This window comes from Esox lucius, chromosome 15 (assembly GCF_011004845.1).
Source record: "Esox lucius isolate fEsoLuc1 chromosome 15, fEsoLuc1.pri, whole genome shotgun sequence".
Taxonomy (NCBI): Eukaryota; Metazoa; Chordata; class Actinopteri; order Esociformes; family Esocidae; genus Esox; species Esox lucius.
The window spans coordinates 19710012-19730673 of NC_047583.1; the positions used below are offsets into that span (position 1 = coordinate 19710012).

Sequence of the window (20662 nt, forward strand, 5' to 3'; positions counted from 1 at the left end):
TCACGGACCCATCATTTCCTGGACAGTGCCCAGATTGCCAATTCTAGGGGCAGGTGAGTGGACTGAGAGTGACCGAAGTGATTAGGTGTTTTATTTTATATTTTTTGTGTCATTGAGCTCAAATCTATTGTTACTGCAGATTAAAACATTTCAAGAGTTGATTTAGTGTGGAGCTTGAACGCTTTGGAAAATGAATTTTGGCATATCTGTGCAAATATTATAATAGTCAACATAAATATTGGTATGGGCTTTTAATTGTTTGGATTTCGAATGTTAGATACATGTGGTACAAAGTTGTTCTGTTGTCTAACTTAAGCAACATACTATTAGTAAGCTAATGTAATATTCACCGTCAATAACATTACTTAATGTAACTTATACAACATATACTGTTAGTAAGTTAATAAGCCTTATGCAAATGTAGTAATATTCATAATCGATAACATTGCTCAATGTTTAGTTGACATAGCCATAACATGGAAAAAAGTTTTTGTTGTTTTCAAGTTATTCTATAGACATTGTAAGTGGATTGAGTAATACTATTTACCTATGCTAATGTATTACAAAGCATATACAATACAGATGAAGGAACTGAGGTGCTAGGAATTGACCGGTTGCAACCACCACATGATGTCTGATCGGAACAACAGGAGACAGGATTCCCAGTTTGATAGATTTAATGAAGTTCTACAAAGTTACCAGACACGCTTACAACACCACTCTATATGATCCAAACCTGACAGGAATTATGTTTCAATGCTATAAAAGTTCATGAATAAGCTAGGAAATCACAAAACCAACAGTGACTTTTAGCCAGCGGAGTTTTTAGGCAGGAATTGACTAAACAGAAATTTTGTATGAATTTTAGCCCACAGTCAGCTGTGTTTTAGCCAGCAGCGTTTTAGGTGTCTGTGGGGCTGCAGCTGGATGCTATTGCACTAAAGGGTATGTTACGTATGACCTGTTCTTAAAATAAAGCCTTTTTACACATCACATTGTCCCTGAACAATCACCTTGAAAAAATATATGTTTTATAGACGAAGGTTGCTCAATGCAATATTGTTTCCAAATACAAAAGCAAAATCACCACAATTTTTGACCAATAAAGAGTTGTGGTCTGGCACATAAATGCATATAAATAAAAATAATTAGCATAATGACTTTCACTGTCCAGAATCAACATATCGAGAGAAAAAAATTGACAAAGGGTGGCCTATAATGATATTATGGTTTATATCACTCGATTTGTTTTGACTCAGACAAAAGAGATTTGACACATGTACAGGCAGAAGAATCACCGACTCTGTCTCAGACGGCACCAGCACCTTTTTTTCTAAACTTAAGATGCGTCTATGGATCTTCTAAATAAAATTACACTGACAGTTTAACTGGCGCATTATTCGTTAGGGGTCCACATCTAATGTGACATTATTAGAAGAGGTGTTTGCCCCGTTAAATAACTGCCGTACCATGGAAAGATGGTTGTCATGTGTTCTAATTAAAATCTGATGCATGATTGTTTTTAGATCAAAACGGCATGACGGTGGAGAACCTATGATCACAACATTCCTAATCAATCACACTTCTCATCTCATTCAGATGCACACACATGCACAGTGATAATACAGCATTATTATGACCTCTCTCCCTATATATTTCTTCATTGTGTGTCTCTTTAAGTGTTGCAGACCCCAGCAGTGGGCCGGTTCAGGCCAGAGCTCCTAAACAATGCAAAGAACCAATCCCCTTTGAATAGACCAGACCTGCCCCCAACCAACGGCTAAACTATCCCCTCGACGCACACAAACACGCACACACTCCTGACCACATGGCTCATTATAATTGTATTGAGTGTGTAAGTTCACTATTCATGCCAGTATATAAATACTCAACTCAGGTACTGATGCTGATACTGATAGACACTCATGCTTAGGACCTCAGTGGAAAGAAGGGTTTTATGATGTTTTATTACTCTGGGCTTTGTCTTAAACCCTAACTAATAAAACACTATATCAATTTGCGTAAACTTATTAAGCTAATTTGAAGCTCTTGGGCCCTGTTTGTTTCTGAGTAAGGTAGTCTCAGAAATCTGCTAAATAATGTTTCTGTTCTACATTGACAGGAACTAACAGCAATGTAAAAGTACACCTAAAAGTGTCAAAAGGTTTCCCTTCTGACAGTTGTAAACATTGTAGTTGGATAAAACACTCCCAACTTATGTAAGCGCAAGATGGTACAAAACTATTTGTTGGCTGTTTGAAGCACATTGGTGAACAGAAGCTTCTGGCACAAAATCAACCTACCTCTCTTACTGATGACTAACCCTTGGACTTTAAAATACTGACTGTTCCCTCACAGCAGTCATTTAAGATCAGACAGGCTTTCAGTGCTAGACTACAGTATTGCTATTTAGAAAACATGGAGAAGATCAACATGTTCCTACCTGGGCAGTTTAGGTTTCCTTATTTGCATAAAAATACTCGCTATCTTCTTTCTCAGCTCTGGTGAAACCAGCACTAAATCCAGAACAAGCTAATCAAAACACCCTGGGTGCAATCATTAGTCCAAAATGATTTGCAATGGAAACTGTTTAATCCGAACGGAAAACCTTTTGCAATGAAAGTTTCTGTCTGACTTATTGAAGTAGGTTCCTCCAAAGTCATTAGAATGTTGGTTTAGCCCTGGTTAATGCACTAGCTGGGACTCCATAGGACAGTGACTGAGTGAAAGCACGCAAAGTCTGTGTATGAAGAAAGTCTGCATCAGTCCTCAACAAGCCGTGACTCATCTGCCCTATGTTTACCTGACAAAGTAGGGTGAGGCCAAAGTATGTGTGTGTGGAAATTTGACTATACTTGTGGTGACAAAATGCCCCCATATATAGTAAAAAATGAAAAATGTTCTCTAGTGCGGGAGCATTTGCCAGTTTAAGGTAAAAAGGTAACAACTGTGGTTAGGAAAGATAGCATTTGAATGGGAATACGTTTTGGTGTGGACCAGCATTATCCGATATTAAAACAAGAGAAATGTAACTTTGTGGGGACTTTTTGACTCTCCATTAGGAAAAGAAATCAGCCTTGGGTAAATTGGTTAGGGGTTTGAATTGTACCCTGCTCAAAAAAATAAAGGGAACACTTGAATCACACATCGGGTCTCAATGAACAAAATACATTAATGATCAAAATCTTTACTGTACGTTGTGTAATTTGTTGAGAACAAAATGACATAACAAATGTCAATGGAAACCAAAATCATCAACCAATTGAGGGCTGGATTCAAACTCACCCTGAAAATCAAAGTAAACAATTGAAATCACAGGCTTTTTCAACTTGCGTGAATTTCATCACAGCAACTCATAATTTGACTGTGTAGTGTATATGGCCCCCACGTGCCAGTATGCTCTCCCGACAATGTCTGGGCATGTTCCTGATGAGCTCGTGGATGGTGTCCTGGGGGATCTCCTCCCAGATCTGGATCAGGGCATCAGTGAGCTTCTGGACAGTCTGTGGCGTTACTTGGCGGTGTCGGATGCACGATACATAACGTCCCAGAGGTTCTTGGATTCAGGTCTGGGGAACGTAAGGGCCTGTGAACTTGCTCTCATCTGTGAAGAGAATGGGGCATCATTGGTTCTGCCAATTCTGGTGTTCTTTGGCGAAAGCCAATCAAGCTGCACGGTGCTGGGCTGTGAGCACAGGTCCTACTAGAGGACGTCGGGCCCTAATGCCACCCTCATGGAATCGGTTTCTGACAGTTTGGTCAGAAACATGGACACCGCTGGAGGTCATTTTGTAAGGCTCTGGCAGTGCTCCTCCTGTTCCTCTTCACACAAAGGAGCAGATACCGGTACTGCTGCTGGGTTGATGCCCTTCTTTTTAGGGTTAAAATTAGGGTTAGGGAAATAGGATTTTAAATGGGTATAATGTTTGTGGTCTGCAAAAGGATGTCCATGCACTGATGCATGATTGTATTTGCTCCTTATAAAGGCGTCACACGTCTTTCTCCAGTACTGTGCCTAACAAGTGTCAACCCTCAGTTTGTTCAATTGGTGTCGGGCCAGCCGCTCGCAAACACAAACAAACATACACACAGTAACTTGGTAAAAACACCAAGCAATTACGTCTCACATTTACACTGGAAAAGTGCTTCGCTCTTGTCTCCCAACCCCTTTGGTGGGGGGGTGAGAGCTAGAGGCTAAAGGTCATTGGCTGTGCAGTTGAGGCAGGTCGATGGGACACTCACATGCCTATTTTCACAAAACTACACTGGGATGAGCAAGCACGCACACATCAATAGCATGTCTGAAACTTCCTCCAGTGGAACAGACAAGTGGCTGTTCAACCCGTTGCCCAGTCGGATCCTCGCGCTACTGTCGGTTACTATTAAGAAAACAGCTAGCCTGGAGGCTCTCATTCATCATCAATATTGTCATCACTGCTGATTTCATCTCTCCCCTCCCGCTCCCCCTTTCTCTCTGTTACTCTCCTTATTTCCCGCTCTAGCATTCCCTTTCTTTACCTGTGTCTGTCTGTATCTTTCAGTCATACAGGCTTGCTTGCAGCACAGTCATGTTGAATGGCTCCCTGGAGTTGACTAACAGAGTGAGAATCAATCGGCTATCACACGTAGGGGCACACACATCAATCCCTCTCCCAAACCCGGGTCAATGAATGATCTCTGTTTTGCGGCTGAAGTATTTAAATCCCCACTAGCCTTAATCCTTACCCCTCTCCATGTCTCGCCCGACAGCCACTCTCTCTTTGTCTCAGTCTCCCTCCCTTTCCCTCTCAATCTCTTTGTCTCTTTTTTCTCTCTCCCCTGCTCTCTCGCTCTCCTTGTTCTCTCTCTCTCTTTCCCTCTCATTCACTCACTCTCATCCTCTCTGCAACTGTGACGACGAGGCGTCTGTTGCCAGGGCAACGGGAGGCGGCAGGGCAGCAAGTGACAACCCGTGTTAATTCCTTCACCCATGAACCCCACGGGACGGCAGGCATTCATCTTCATCACACACACACACACACACACACACGCACGCACACGGTCAGAGCGCTGTCTGTCTCTCTCAGCCACTGCAGTAACGCCATCGCTCAGCCACCGATGTCCGGATAACTGCCCTCATTGCTGTCTTCTACGCATTCTCTCCCTCACGCTCTCTATCTCGCCCGTGCGCGTGTGTGTTTGTGTGCGTTGTATTAGTAGTCTTGAATGGTTCAGAGAAGTAGCAGCTTAACACACAGCAGTCTAATCTCTTTGATAGATTTCTCAGAGGGATTGCTTCACATTTGCTTTAGGTCTCTGATATGTTAGCCAACTTGTTTTGAATCACTTCCCCTCTCTTTCTCTTTCACTCTCTTTTCCTCTCTTGATTCCTCTCCACTTCCGTAAGATCAAAGGTGAAGATGTTCTTGTTCTTCCCTTTTACTTCCACGCCATTCCCCCCTCGTTATACAGCTCTGCATCCATCCAACCAGCACAGAAACAGATCCCTCCATCTCCCAACAGCCCGGAAGAGTGCCGCACATCACCAACAACACGGACCTGAACATGCAGGCGGTGGCCCAAATGGTGCTCTTCTCGCCTTCACAGTTCCCCTGCTTTTGATCAGGCCCTGGTCCAGCAGTATGCACTACATTGGGTCATAATGTGTCCGTCTTCACCGCGGGGATGAGAGGGGCATGAATGATGTGGTCGTTTGGAACGTGAAGGGAGTGGGTATGGGACCCTGGGCCTTGTGGGTACAGCTGTAACATTTAACAGAAGGTCACTGGCCGCAGTAAGATGGGATAGGAATGGCTGCTGGCCATGTCTTCACAATTCTAACATCATGCAGACACACAAACACTTGCATGTGCAGAAACACACACACAGTAGGAAATGGCATCCTCACACACGCGCACCTCACCTTGCACATATTCATACACACACAGGCGTGTTCATTCTCCCAGAAACAATCACACATTCATACACTTGTCATCTGTGTGTAAATGCCAGTGCACGGCTTTTGCTGTGGTAATAGAAAGAACCATTCAAGCTTGAGAAGAGTTTGTTAAAGAGGCAATCTGCAATTCAAACAATAATAAAGAGACCACATAACCAGCATTCTGCGAAAAATCTGAGAGATGAGGCTGGATTAACTTAACCTGGTTCAAATGTATGCAGAGCTATGGATACAAGGAGTATTGCAGTTGTAAAATTGATTTGGACTGCAGCCTTGTCTCATCATGCTCTAGCAACTATTTCTGTATAACTGGGGAGAACCAGTTGAACGGCCAGGGTTTTAAGAACCTTGGCGCGATGTAGATCTAAAGACATGTAGATCTAAAGTCTCGAACTGCTACTCTCACAAACTTGCTGTGAAGATGTTGAGAAAATGACATAAACAAAAATTGCGCATTAGACTGTTGTGAGGAGAGAAATCCGGTCTCTGTGCAAGGCAATTTCTGCCTGGGCAGCTTCTTTCATGCACCCCACCAAAACAGTGGTTCGGGACAAATGCAGATGCCAAATCTAGTTTGGACCTTGTGTGAAAGCTGACAAATATACACTTGCCCTTAATTTAAAAGTAAAACATGTACATACATAGATTGGTTAATTAATGTTATGTATAATGTTATGTATAATATATACATTAAATATGCATGAATGTACAGTTTATGTACACATTTAACAATTTACAGTAACAGAGCAATGTCATCTGGAGGCAGGCAGATGAGCAGAGTTGGAAAAGACTGCTATTAAGTTAGCAGTTTGGAGGTGTCTTGATTTGAAGAGCAGTCCTGTTAGTCTCTGCAGGAGAGACGCATTGTTGCTAAAGGCCACAGCACTAGGGAAAGAAACTACTCAAGTGGTAGATGTTGTTGGTCATGACTGACCTATATTGCCCCTTGCACAATGAGTCCATGGTAACAACTGTAAACAGGATGCAAAACCCCTTGTTGATGTCAGAATGGGGATCACTTTTTTGCTCCTTAATTACAACTACAAACACCCAGAATTTCACATGCTCACACACATAAAGCAGATTTGTGGCGAGAAGACGTGGCCTGCGTGGCACCACACATAATAACCACGCACACACACACAGTTGCTGCGTTCCCCGAGGAGGGTAGATTGAATCAGCTGTGTAGCTGAGTGTCGGCTTGGGAGGTAAACGTGGTTAGGGTGGATCCGCAGACACACAGACTCCACTGAGAGACACACTAATGAATAGGAACATACTGGAGACCCTGTCCTCTGAGCACAACGGGCTCTCTATAGTGTACTGTAGTTCTAGTCAACATGGTCCTGGGTGGCTCGGTTGGCAGGGCGCAGTGCTTTACACACCAGCGTAGTGGGTTCAGTTTCAGTACAAAAAAGAGAAGCAATGCAATCATCCACTTGGGAAGTCGTCACAAGTGGACGCTGTACATGATACAATGGTACATGATACAATTCATAAACGAAGGCTTGATCTGTATCGCTGGAGTGTTCCAAATTGCCCAGTGGAAACCTAAAAGGCCGTTTAGAGCTTACTGTAAATGCGATCTCCGCGACCATGATGCCTTCATTTGTACATTGCACTACGAAGGCAGACCTTCAGGGTTTCTAAATGAAAAAGTTCCCCTGGTATATTTGTGACAAATATGGTCCTTCAAAGGGCCCCAAAGACAGCGCCTGTAAAACCACTGCACTGCTTTATAACAGTCAGTTCATATCTTACCGCAGTCTACTCACTCAACTGGACAGATGCTGACATTGTCAGTTCATAACCTCAAGACACAAGTTACAACACATGACTTTAATACCAGCGAGAGAAAGAGATGGTGAGAAGACCCTTCAACCAGTCATTCATGCTTGATCATTTGAGCGCACAGCCAGATAGTGATACCAAGACAGCTTTGTCTTTGGTGCTCTGTTTGAAGTGAAGGGTCCAATGGGACTGGCTGTAAAGAGAGTGTCTGCGTGCGTGCATGTTTCATGAAATTTACTTGTGTGACAGATTTCAATACAACTAAACAAACACAGTTGTCCCCTCCCCACTGTGCTTCTCGGAGACAGACAGAAAACAGTAGGTATTAGCGCTAGATCATGATTGGGTGGGACGGTGGGCCGAAGTGGATGTTGACGATGTTGATTGGAAGGCGCCAGGTGAGGACGTGCGTGGTCTAACACTGCGCGGGCTCAGGAGTTAGCCTAGCGTTGATTAGACATTGTGGCTTTAATTACCGCGTAGGGTGTCATCATCCGCTTTGATTAGGCAGTAGAGGAGGAGACGAGAGAATGACGAGAGTAGAGGAGGACAGGTGTGTGTACTCGACGCAGACCCAACTCTGCCTGGACACATACACAGACCTACACATCTGCTTTTGTCTAATGCCAGATAAACAAGGACCGGAGTCAAGACAGGAACTGTTGACTGCCTCTGGTTCTCTGTAATTACAGTATCCATACAAACACACACACACACACACACCAAAAACATTTTGCATCATTTTCCTTCTTCGTGGAAAACTAGAAAGCGCATTTATTCGATACCCAATTTAAAAGCAATGACACAGGCCCCAGGAGTAGGGGTGAAACTCTAAAGGAATTACTCAGCAGTAACAACTTGACAATAATTTGGAGTGGAAGAAAACTCAACTGGCATAACAGGCACCTTATTTGTATTTCTGGTTCTGTATCTGGGGAGGGAGCAATGGAGGGAGGCTGAGCAACAGAGATGGTTGGGGGTAGAGAGAGAAGGAGGGAGTTAGAGAGAGGGAGGGAGGGAGGTAGGGCAACAGAGATGGTTGGGGGTAGAGAGAGAAGGAGGGAGTTAGAGAGAGGGAGGGAGGGCAACAGAGATGGTTGGGGGTAGAGAGAGAAGGAGGGAGTTAGAGGGAAGGATGGACAGGATAGGGAGAACAGAGGGGTTGGGTCAGCAGGCGAGAGAATTTCAGCATTGGAGCATGCAGTATTGACTTATCAAGACGCCTTTTCTCTCACACTCTCTACCAATGAGCACACAGGTTCAAATCACAGGCACACAAAATAAAAACTGCAGATTGATTGTGAGTGTGTGTGTGTTCAGCATTACTGTTGGGCCAGCACTAAGTTATGATCAGGGGATTTCAATGTACCTGCCAGTTGTAGGCTTGGCCTAATGATTAGCCAGCTCTCGTTAAAAACCTCCCATCATACATAAAGGTACAAGATTTATCTTAAAACAGTTTAAGAGAAAGTTCTATCCCTTTCTAGCCATGCTATTTCTATGATTTAACTCTGTGGTGTGATCTTCTCTGTGAGTGCAAAGCACATTAACCTAGGATTGGCAGACCCCCTCCCCAAAGCAACTTACATGCACAGTAAATTACAGGGAACATTAGGTATTCTGTGTCATGACAATTTATCCATGTCAGCCAGCAACAAACAGAGACAGCACGGGTCACCGTTAGCCCACGAAAACATTCAGTCACTAATCAGCTCCATCGCAAACATGATTACATCTCAAATCACATTAGCCCCAGCATGCTAGCTGGCAGGATGGCCAAGTCAGAGGGGGGAACAATACACGCTCTGAGGTAGATAGGAAAGGAGGGAGGGATGGGTGGAGAACGAGAGGGGTGGGATAAATGAGATAAGGACAAAAAGAAGGTGGGACCGACACATATGAAAAGCAGCACCTGCAGAAAAACACCCGCTTGTTCGTAATCCCCTTGAAACCTACCTCAACCATTAAAACAGGAGGTTATCCCTCTAGGCCAACAATGGTACATCACCCCATTAAAACAGAGGATATATTTTAACCGGCCAGGCCGTTACCATCTTAATGCTAAGGCTACTGGCATTGTATATCCCTTACGTTAACCCTCTAAAGAGTAATCTTTCTCCCTTAACCTACATTAACCCCTTCATGCTACTCGCCCCCACAGACACATTCACAGATCTCTGCATCATCCCTCTCTCACATAGCCTGCATATAAACCATAAATGACCCAGCGCCCACACACATGATCCCTTTCCACTGCCTACAGAGCTTTCAAATAATTACAGGATGTGCCGGCTTTTTCTGCGTTCAGACACTCAAACAGTGGGTAGCTGCGCCGGGGGTGTTAGTGCTGGGCTAGAATGAAAGACCTGCACACCCAGTAGCGTTGCTGAACTGGGGCTGGATCCTCCTGCAGCCTGACCTCTGACCCTGAACAAGTCCAGGCCGCATGCCACCTGTGAACTCCACTGGCTCCCCGAGAACTCAACGAATTGATTACAAGATCCTCCTTCTGACCTACAAAGCACCACCTTGGCCTTTTTAATTTCTCAGACCTTCGGCCCTATCAACCTTCACAGTCACTCCGTTCCGCCACAGCAGACCACCCTGTCATTACCCGGTCCAAGCTTCAGCAACATTGCCCGTCTGTGCGCTTCAAGGCCCCAAAACCCCTCTCCCTTGGCCACGGATTTGAATCCATCCAGGAGCAGTAAATGTGCACCGAAGGCAGCACCATAGACCGCTGGACATATCTTGGCCACAAAGACTTTTTATCTGACTGTACATTATCTGTGAGCTACAATGCTTTCTCAGTGGAAGCTGTACGTTGCCAGACAGCAGTGATGATGAGCAATTAACTGACTGACAAACAGGCTGACGGACAAGTCAAGAATCATTAGCACCTCACATTTTTACTTTTAAGACTTTTCCAGAGCAACATAGTTGCTCCCATGTGCATATTACTGCTGACTAGAATTACTGTTTGGATGTAGTTTCTCTTCTCAGTTGCTCACACTGGCCTGATCAAAGGCTACAAATAGGCCAATGGCAACCTTGATAGAGCTACATGCTTTTATAGCCAATTTATAATGAAAGTTTAAAAAACTATACGGACTGTACAGTATTCTGAAAGGTGGCTTGGTAGTATAGGCACACACTGCATACTGTCTCAAATATTAAGGTAGTTTCAGTAATATTAGCTTAATCTATTATCATTTTACTTCATCTGATTTAGACATTACAACACATTCTATACAGTACACATTCTGAAAGCAATAGGATTGATTAAGATAATGTCCGAATTAATTAAATACCGAGCTGTTTGCAATTCCTGAGCTCACCAGGAAAGTACTCATTTGTAATGATGTTAAGAACCATACTAGAGCTGTTTGGAATGAAGCTGTATTTCCACTTTGGACTCCCTTCAGTTTTTCTGTCCCTCACCACCGCCATCATCTTAGTGTTTACTGCCTCACTCAGACCATCTGAACAATATAATCACCATGATAGGACAGCCTACCCTAGCAGCCTAGAAACAAGTACTCAGTCAGCTCTAGTTTTCCAGTGGCAAAGTATCCTAAACAAGGCCTGCCGACTGTACCTCCTTGAGACCCTTTGTCTTTTCCTTGAAAATGTGCTAAAGGAGTTTGGTGGGAAAGTGCAAAGGGAGAGATTGAGGGAGAAAGAAATAAAGGAAGAATAAACAAATAAACGAGGTCAAAAGAATAAAGTTTGAACAGCCGATGTCACTAAATCACATTATTAAGTTTGGCTGGGCAGGCTGACTCACATTTAGGACCACTCCCAGGGCCTACTCCGACTTGTGATTAGCCCATCAATGGGTCTCAAGCCTTGGCTCAAGTCTGTTTGAAGTATGCCTCCTAACACCCCAAGCCCTCTTCCAGATGGAACTCATTGAGCTGAGAGCAGTTCGAGAGGTGTAGGGAGAGCTGCACAGAGACACAGTGGCAGATGAAAAGAAGGTATTGTAGGTGTGTCAGGAGAGGAAGCAAAAAGGTGAGTGTATTACACAGAGGAGGGCCGTTTAACTGCATTTAGGTTAATGTATGTTGAAGACACTGAGACAGAGCTTTGAAGTGTGTATGTTCTATACTGTGAATGCTGCAAACACGCTTGTACTATACCGTCGCTAGTTGATTTGCACTTGAAAAGGAGGGAAGGCTGCTGGGCTGCTTTGAGGTTGCCATGAGCGGGATATTCCCATCACTGGATCAATAACGTAACCTGACGGAAAAACTTCGCACGGCGAGGTAAAACACCGGTCTTCTGAAAACTCACAGAGTGCTGAATCAATACATCATTGTGGAGCCCGTAAAATAAAGATTAAACACAGGACACATTGATTCAGGGTTCTTCTCGTCTTTTTGTAGGCTATTTTATGTTGCTTTGAAAGTGTTTGCAACTATAGCATACACCAATCGGCTTCAAATGTTCATACAACAATAATACACAAAATACAGTAAAATAATACGGCAGTGGGTTTATATTGTTCCCTAAAATTAAAATACAGAAGTACCGATTAGCCTAAGTACATATTGATTGACCCCACTGTTCCAAGTGTTTCGTTTCTTACACTTTGCATTTCTCTAACAATAGAATCACTAAATTCTCAGTTCGATAATTAAACAAATACAATTACATCGGGAAATCACATGCATCTTTAGAACACAAGTGAGCTCTAACCCTTATGTATCTAACTACCTTTTAACCACGAGGTAAAACTGTCCATTAACACAATGCTTAATGATGTATTAATATAGCTTAATATTCAAATTTAGGTGATGTTAATCTATTGTTGAGACACAGTCGTACGTCCTAATCGGTCCCAATACTGTCATACTAGCAGATTTGAGATCTGTTCCATCCGTTGAACGGAAGTACTGCGACATCATTTCAATATTAACAAACTGTTACCCCTTACATTCCCAATTTGAGGGTTGAGAAAATTCCACATTGAGAAATTCCACATTCAAACTGTATTAAGTTTTAGAAGCTGTTTTATTAAAGCAATGAATAGAACTCCATTAAAGAACAGTAAGACCATAGATCACAGTTCACAGCACCACCTGACTACGTCACTGCTATGAAACGATGCAGAGGAAATGTTTAGACTCAAGAACGTATCCGCCTGGAAATGCATTAGATGCCTCTCCCGGAATGTTTGGAGATGGGAATGGTTGGCAATGGGAGGGGAATGTAGTGACACGAGTGGGTCCAATGATGGATGGATGCGGTGGTATGGGTGTGTGCGTGCGTGCCCGTGTGCATATCTGTGGCCATTCATCCTATCCGTCAGGCAAGGCATCTCCCACAGGCGCGCTCTAACTCAGTCCGTTCCCCTCCGCCTCTCTCGATGCTGGGCGGGACCAGGGAGGAGAGGACGGTTAAATAGAGTTGTTTATCCACTCCTCGCCGGAGCTGTCGCCTAGGTGACAGAGCCCAAATGAAAGCAGTACCGGTGAAATATGACACTGATGATAGGCTGCCTGCTCCGGACTGGGATGGGAACGACTTGATCCTCCGGAGTCCTTCCGATGAGCTGGCGGGAAGTAGTGTGTGTGTATAATAGGGTCTGTCTAGCTGTTTCAGTAGACAATCAGGGTGGTGATTCTGTGGGGAATGACTTTGAAAGAACGCACACAATCTGGGTGGGACAGAGCAGGGGAACACTAAAGGGCCTGACATTTCTTTTTGAATTGATGGGTTTAACCTCCTAGTACACGCGTGTGCACACAAACAAAACACACAAACACACATATCTCTTCCCTGAGTTTCCTTTCCTTATTTCCTGTTGATAAGGAGGATTGGTGACAATGGATGCTCAGGCCACAAGACAGGGGTCACCAAAAAAGTTTGATGGAATTGGTCTGTTAACTCTAGTATAATTGGAAGAAATGAGTGTGTTCTACAAAAATAGACAACTAAGTTGGACAACCAGTCTCACCAGATTGACGGAAACAAAAAAACTGCCTCAAGACACAGGGTCCTCATGGTATAGCTCTAAACACGTAGTCGCGCTCCCTCCCAATCTTTCCCGAGTGGAGTGGGATGCAACTGACAACCATATCAGTGCCACAATGGCCCCTTATTCAGATGCCGAGGTAGTGGGTTATTAGCATTTGAAGGGAGTATGAGAATATGGCATAACATTCATGAGAAAGATGCTAGAACTTCTAGTACTGATCTGAACTTTTCTCATAAAATTCTCTGACAACAACAGTAAGGGAAGTGAGGAGGGAAGACTGACAGGAACACTGACACTGTGAAGAAAGTCAAAAGGGAGAGAATTTGGAGAAGCAGATGCAGAACAGAGAGATACTGCTTGTCTCCCTTCCTAACCTTTGACTCAGTCAAATATGCCACACACGCATGCGCACAGACACACACACTTATAACAGTTCTTGACAGGTTTCCTGCCAAGGGGCCTTCACCCTGATAACAAAACTTCAACAGGAAGCAGTAAGAATGACAACACTGCCTACTGTACCTCCACTTAAACAGAGAGGGGGACAAAAGGAGAGAGAAAGTGAGAAAGAATATGAAGGATTGTGAGAGAGAGAGAGAGAGAGGTGTGCATTGCAAGAGTGAGACCTTGAAATGTTCTTGAATGGAGAGGCAGTTGGACAGCCGTTGGGACACAATACTCCTGAAATCAATTAACGACCTGCCAGCCGCATCACAGTTTCAGAGACACACACACACCACCCTGACTGAAATAAATTGCACACACACGCACACAAAGTGACACACTGATTTGGAGGAGAGCAGCTGAGTAGGAACCATACAGGGAGAGGGTCAACATCTCTTAACCTCTTTGACCTCTTGACCTTTCACCCCTTGTCCTCTTTGGAGAACAGAACAGGAAGTTTGTAAACAAAGCCATGGACTAAACTAGAGAAATGTGTCACAGGCATAGTTTGTGCAGTGAAAGACCCGACTTGCTTCAGCTGGGTTTTAGTTCAGTTGGCTAAAATAGCTGGCTCACAGTTGATAGGCCTATTTCAAGAAAGGAAGAATGACAGAGAATAGAAAAAGTAAGAACAAGCGACAATAAAAATTAAGCTGGAAAGAAAATAACTGCTCACTCCAACTATTAATGAGATAACACACAGGTAAGAAACAGAAATAGAGAGAGGTTAAAATACGGTGGTAGGCAGTTGTGATGACACCGTGGGAGGGGGGGCTTATCTTTGTCTCTATGGTAACCATGTCTCTGGGTGTTTAGTAGAAGCCCTGAACTTCCTGCTGCTGCAACCAATCAGGAACCAAGGATTTCAGGGCCAGGGTTAGTGTCTATTTAGGTGGAGCTCAATTACAACAAGGGGCCATGGACACAGATAGAGAAAATAAAGAAAGAATATAATGACAGAGAGAGGAAAATAGAAAGAAAGAAAGAAAGAAAGAAAGAAAGAAAAAAGAAGGAAGGAAAAGAGCCAGGGAGAGGAAGAAGAGGAAATAAGAAGTTTGAGACAGACATGAAAGAAAGGAGGGAAAAGAGAGAGTGAAAGTGAGGTGAACAAGAGGGAGGGAAGTAAATGAGGAGGATGAGAGGCAGAGAAGATGAGAAGCAGTCTTTTAGCAAAGCAGTGTAGTGACAGAGCAAAGATAAAAAGATGAATCACTCTCCATTTGTAAGGGCACTTCATTTAGGGTTCCCTGTTAACTAGACCCAAGTCCCAAATGTAACCCAAGAGCTCTACATTTAAGGCCATTGGGCTCTGGGCAAAAAGTGTGCTAACAAATAGGGTGCCATTTGGAACACAAACTAGCACTGTCTGGAGAGAGAGAGAGTCGGGCGCTATTTAGTTCTTCTGTTCTTCTCTACAGAGTCAGGTAGTCATTTAAAAAGAACAGGAGTGGCAATGATCAGAACTTGGAAAATCAAATGCGTTTTGGTCTTGTTATAGCCTCAAGGTTTAGATACAGATTTAAAACTTCTTAAGAAGCCCCTTAAGGTTATTTTTGGTGTCCAGCTAACCTTTTTAATGTACAGAGTGCTCTGTGAACATCACAACATACATTCCTATACTCAAGAGAAAAGAGCCAGGGTATATTCATTCAGCCAAAAAACACCTTTAGATTATAATGGTTTAGCCAAAACAAATGAAACCAAACAAATTGATAGAGACACACCTGCAAATTTGCAAACAGAAAATGTGTTTCACAAAAATGTTCGCAACTAAACGCCAAATTTAGCACCCACCTCACACCCAGTCTCGCACTTCAAATATCACTGAGACTAGACAGAGTATGTTAAAGAGATTAGACAGAGTATGTTAAAGAGATTAGACAGAGTATGTTAAATAAATTAGACAGAGTATGTTAAAGAGATTAGACATAGTATGTTAAAGAAATTAGACAGAGTATGTTAAAGCGATTAGACATAGTATGTTAAAGAGATTAGACAGATTATGTTAAATAGATTAGGCAGAGAATGTTAAAGAGATGATGTTAAAGAGATTATGTTAAAGAGATTTGTTACAGTATGTTAAAGAGATTAGGCAGAATATGTTAAAGAGATTAGACAGAGTATGTTAAAGAGATTAGACAGAGTATGTTAAAGAAATTAGGCAGAGTAAGTTAAAGAGATTAGGCAGAGTATGTTAAAGAGATTAGGCAGAGTATGTCAATGAGATTAGGCAGAGTATGTTCAAGAGATTAGGCAGAGTATGTTCAAGAGATTAGGCAGAGTATGTTCAAGAGATTAGGCAGAGTATGGTAAATAATTTAGACTGAGTATGTTAAAGAGATTAGAGAGAGTATGTTAAAGAGATTAGACAGAGTATGTTAAAGAGATTAGACAGAGTATGTTAAAGAGATTAGACAGAGTATGTTGAAGAGATTAGACAGAGTATGTTAAAGAGATTAGGCAGAGTATGTCAATGAGATTAGACAAGAGTATGTTCAAGAGATTAGGCAGAGTATGTTCAAGAGATTAGGCAGAGTATGGTAAAGAGATTAGACAGAGTATGTTAAAGAGATTAGACAGGGTATGTTGAAGAGATTAGACAGAGTATCCCTACCAGTCACATTATCATCCATCTGAAAAGTCTTACCTATTAACTTTATTCTATATTTTAAACAAGGTTTTACAAGATGAAATAAGAGTGAAAGATTCTAGTCGTTATAACAAAATCACTGCATCCCCTTCCCCAAATGACCTGATGCACAACTGGAGATATGTTTAACACAGGGTGAAGTTACTGTTAGACAAGGAGATGTAGCCTTTTTAAAAAGGAGGCCATTTCAGTGGGGTGATCATGTGACCAGAGTGCGCCTTTAAATTGACTACTAACTTGTATAGAGGGTGATGCTTGCCATTTTCTGTCTTATCCAAAGGATCAATTTCCTCTGCCTTAGAGCAACAACAAAAGCCCACATCCAAGATGGCATACGGAAGAGCATACTCAATCCAACAGCAGGGTTTTCACAATATGGATATATGGATTTACAACTCTGAATACAAAAAAATAAGAAATATTTTTGCAGTTTCGAAACCCGACCCCTTTCCCTTGGCCAGACGGACTACATTACTTAGTGCATGAAGGTGAAGTCAAGTCTACAGAGATTGGAATGGAATCGCTGTGTCGCTCAGAGGACGCAGTGCAGAACATTCTCTATTGTCAGTTATTTTATAGTGCCAATTTTCTACTGTCTTTAGCATTTAAATCAAATTTTAGAAATCCATAAAAAAAAAAATATCCATTAAAAAAAATATATATATTTTCATCATATTTATACTATGTATTTCAGCTTTGTCATCAAAACTGAGTACACAAATCTATTGGAAAAAAGAACTTGAACTAGACAGCTAGTTATTGCATGGCTATCCCATCAATAAGAATGACTTGTGGATGGGTAAGATGTCGAATAGGGCTGCTTTGCCATGTCGCACTACAGCAACTTCTTGTTGTAGGTCGGGCACCGGCAAGCTTGATAGCGGTCGTTTACCAGTAAATTCTTCAAGCAGTGTGATAAGAAGCAGAACAGTTGACAAGATGTGGATCGGAATATGCAAACACACACACACACACACTCACACACATATTCACTCTCAAATACCCTAGTTCACTCTAACTGCGAATTCCGCCTGCTCTGATGTGATCCGTACAGACGAACAGCAGAATTCCTGAATTCCTGAGTGAGCCAGCTTTGTCTCGCTACAATGGAAATGCTCTCATGGAGGGAGACCAATGTGTGTGAGTGTATGAGTGTGTTCATTCTTTTATCACACCAATGGTTATTTCATAATGCACATATTCATATTACAAAAAGCCTCTGGTCACACACTCTTGACCCCCTACATACGCGCATACGCATATACACACTTACGAAGGCAGTGAAAAGAGCAAGGCTATTCCTGTCTTTGTAGTCACTGGGAAGAGAATCTGCTAAGATCAAGAATGCCTCCACTTGGAGTAGTTACACCACAGGAAATATCAGACAAGATAAAGACAATGAAACGGCTGGGTTGAAAAACACAGACCCAAGGACATCGAAGCTGCATGGACCGAGAACATTCACATCTCTCTGGTACTGTAGTTAAACATAGCGAAAGGTATCTGTACAAGTACTAAGCCATTATAAACAATCAGAGAATGAGCCCTATTCCAGAGCATTCACAGACAGCTAAGCTTATAATGAATGATTCTTGTATCTGAAAAAATAAGCCACATAGTAAATCATTTAATTAAAGAAACTTAGTTTCAAGTTTTGTTTGTCATACCATACCAAGGATCACTCAATACAATTTTAACTCGCGAGTTTCCTCACAATAATGCAATCCGAATAAACATAATAGATTAAATTAAGATAACAATAAGGACACAATAATAACAAACCCCGTAATCTGAATAAAGATCAAGAAAGAGAGAAATGACACGAGTGCTAAAGGTGTATCAGCTGGGGATGATTAAATTGTGCCATCATGGTGTGCATGTCACGTGGATTTGAACCCACAACATGCACAAACAGCTGGGCGATACAGGACCATAGACAGATGCCGTCCAGTGTGAGCTGCATTCATAAAGACATACAGGTTATCAGTGGCTTGTTGGCTGCTGTGCCTATCCAGGCTCACATGGCTCTGCACACCTCGTCCCTCCGTCTTCTGCCTTGCTCCTCGTTTTCACCCGATTCTTTCCCTTTCTTTCTCTTTTCACTCGATCCCTGTTCTCAGGGTAAAGCTTGTCTCCGTCAATCACTTTCTCCTTTTTATGTCACCATACTGTCCCTCTTTCAATCTGTCTTCTCCCGTCTCTCTCTTTCTTGCTTTCTCTTTCCTCTAAGCTTTAGCTTGTTTCTAATCTGGAACTTCACTGACGAGCCGCACTGTGGTTGAGTTTATACACACATTTTGTGGAAAACAGTTCTACACTGAGGCTCACACGCTGACCTTGAACACCCTGGCAACAAACACTCCTCAGCCACCAGGAACACGAGACAGGGAAAGCAACAGAGAGATGGAGGGAGAGGGGAAGTGAGAGGTGAAAGAGAGAGCAGAAAGATGTCAGAGACAGGCATGATAGAAAAAGGTGAAAGTGAGAAGAACGAGAGACAGAGAGATGAGAAGAGTGAATTGAGTCGGGTGACAACAAGAGGAGGCAAGATAAAGGGAGATGGTGGAGTTTGAGGGAAAAAAAACAAGAAAAAGAGATCCTAAATCAGACACACGGTGTGTGTGTGTGTGTGCGCGAGTTTCTGCGTGTGTTTACTGTTACCTACAGTATGTACTCATCACAGGGACAGGAGCGTGACCTGTTCACACATATACACACATGCACACGACACACTCGACTCCTGACAGCAAATCTGAGCTCAGAGATTAGATTAGGCATATAGTAACCTTTAAATCCTGCTGTTTTCCCCGATCCTGAAACACTCCTTCTTCTTTCACTCCTTCTTTCCTCTTCTTCCCAAAAGCTTTTAAATCCCGTTTAATCCCTCCATTCCGTTCAGATGCAGTTGTACAGCAGAGAACACAGATATGACCACACTTTTTTCTGGTCCTCTCTCTTCTCTCCCTCTCTCCGTCTGTCTCATTCCCCCACTCTTCTTCTCTCTCCCTCTGTCTCACTGTGTACTGGAACAGAGGAGGCAGTCCCATAGAGGAGCCAGGGATTTTCTGGGTCCTAGTGCCTCCCGGTTTGAGTGAAAGAATGTCATTGTTCCTTGTCGCCTTGCAAGGGGGCTTCGCAGACAGGCACGCGTGTGCACACATTCACATGCATGCACACACTAACACACTGAGAATGAACGTCACACAGAATGAAGTGAGCTTAGGTCTCGAGGTAATTTTCTCTCCACCAATTAGAAAAGCAGTTAGTGATCTGACAGCCATAATTAAAATGTAATGTTTCCAGACAGAGAAAGAGACATGCCTTGAAGGGAAAATCCTTAAGAGCACAAGAAAAACTACTTCAGAGTCATTCCACCTCAAAAAGCACAATAAATAGGGTTTGACAACCACAATCTGAGACTGTTCGGAAATTGGTACTCTTGTTATCAATCTCATTGATTAAGCTTCACCAAAATTGTTAATTTCAGTTAATAGGATTCATGTAATATTCTGTGACTACAGTATCTAATGTCTTTTTATTCATGAATTGTAAAAATTATCCAAATATATTTACAAGCTACCTGAGGAGCCACACAACTCATACTGAGATCACCTCAACAGCCAGTATCTGCACTGAATGTTTGGCAAGTAGTATGAAGCAGTGGCTTGGGTTATTGTATATTCAATCTACATAATTTTAAACTAACTGGGAGATTCTTTCTGATAGTGAGAATATATGCTGTAGGTAACATAAGACACTTATCTGACAGATACTACCAGCAGCTACTGACGTCTTGCTCGCATGTATTGGAGTGGAATGACTGGTGACGTACGAAGTCTGGTTCTGAAGTCCTTCT

General features: G+C 42.7%; 1 protein-coding gene across 1 annotated transcript in view; it reads right to left on the minus strand.

Annotated features, from left to right (window-relative positions):
* The window catches only part of foxn3 (forkhead box N3), a 76749-nt gene extending 56942 nt beyond the window's left edge, over positions 1-19807 (minus strand). The window contains exon 1 of the mRNA XM_010878598.3: positions 19593-19807. The gene's annotated coding sequence lies outside the window, so the exon portion shown is untranslated. The remainder of the gene's footprint in view (positions 1-19592) is intronic.
* Between the last annotated feature and the right edge of the window lie 855 nt (positions 19808-20662).